The sequence below is a fragment of the Pristiophorus japonicus genome, chromosome 5 (assembly GCF_044704955.1).
Source record: "Pristiophorus japonicus isolate sPriJap1 chromosome 5, sPriJap1.hap1, whole genome shotgun sequence".
Classification (NCBI taxonomy): Eukaryota; Metazoa; Chordata; class Chondrichthyes; family Pristiophoridae; genus Pristiophorus; species Pristiophorus japonicus.
In genome coordinates this window covers 294872992-294874634 of record NC_091981.1, presented here as the reverse complement: position 1 = coordinate 294874634, position 1643 = coordinate 294872992, and positions in this window count along the sequence as shown.

Genomic DNA, 1643 nt, shown 5'->3' with positions numbered 1-1643 from the left:
GAATTCCTGATTTGCATCCAGGCAGCCTATGTTTGACTCCCGGTATGAGAATCAATCCTTTAGCCGTGGGTAGCACTCTCACCTCCGAGTCAGAAGGTGAGAGTCCAACTCCAGAGTCCAACTCCAGAGACTTGAGCACAAAATCTAGGATGCAGTGCAGTACCAAGGGAGTGCTGCACTGTCGGAGGTGTCGCTTTGCGGATGCAACGTTAAACCGAAACCCTGTCTGTCCTCTCAGGTAATTGTGAGAGGTCTCGGGTCAACAACAATAATAACTTCCATTTACATAGTGCCTTTAATGTAGTAAAATGTCCCAAGGCTCTTCGCAAAAGAAATGACGCAGCAAACCACATAAGGAGGTATTAGGGCAGGTGACCAAAAGCTTGGTCAAAGTGGTAGATTTTAAGCAGTATCTTAAAGGAGAAGGAGAGGTTTAGGGAGAGAATTCCAGAGCTTTGGGCCTAGGTGGCTGAAAGCACGGCCGCCAATGGTAGAGTGATTAAAATCAGGGATGCTCAAGAGGGCAGAATTAGAGGAGTGCAGAGATTTTGGGGGGTTGTGGTGCTGAAGGAGATTACAGAGATAGGGAGGGGTGAGATCACGCTGGGATTTGAAAATAAGGATGAGAATTTTAAAATCAAGGCGTTTTTTAACCGGAAGCCAATGTAGGTCAGCGAGCACAGGGGTAATGAGTGAATGGGATTTAGGTGCAAGTTAGGACATGGGTAACCGAGTTTTGGATGAGCTTAAGTTTATGGAGGGTGGCAGATTGGAGGCCAGCCAGGAGAGCTTTGGAATAGTCAAGTCTAGAGATAACAAAGGCGTGGATGAGGGCTTCTGTAGCAGATGAGCTGAGGCGAGGGCATAGTTGGGAGATGTTCTGAACGTGGAAATAGGCGGTCTTCGTGATAGCGCGGATATGTGGTCGGAAGCTCATCTTGGGGTCAACCTCAGACATTTGCCAGGGAGTCGGTGGTGAGGGAACGGAGTTTGTGATGGGGCCCGAAGACAATGGCTTGAGTCTTCCTGATATTCAAACACTATTTTGAAGAGCAGGGAAATTCTCGCCGATGTCCAGGCCAATATTTATCCCTCAACCAACATCACTAAAACAGGTAATCTGGTTATTATCTCATTGCAGTTTGTGGGAGCTTGCTGTGCACAAACTGCAATGAGATAATAACCAGATTATCTCCTACATTACAACAGTGACTTAATTGGCTGTCGAGCACTTTGAGCGCTCCTGAGGTGGGAAAGGCTCCATATAAATGCTAGCTTTTCCTCTTTTGCTTGCTTGCCTTAGAGGTTCAGAGAGAAACCCCCTAGAGTTTATCGTAAGTATGCTGCAAGTTTTCTGTTTGTTTTCACCTCCAGATTGTGGGTGAAGTGGTGGGTTAATGGTGCATGTGGTTACACCATAATGGAATAGGTTGGTAGCCTTTTCCGATCATTTTCACATGTTTCTACAATTCAATGGGGAGTCTTCCAATTGACTGGAATCGATAGGATGCAATGGAGAGTAGTGGAACACATTGTACTCCCATAGAAGAAGGAAGTGTTTTATGAATCAAACACAGGACAATCTACTCGAATTGTACCACAGCAAACACTCCAAATACACACAGTGCTATTCACTCGCCACA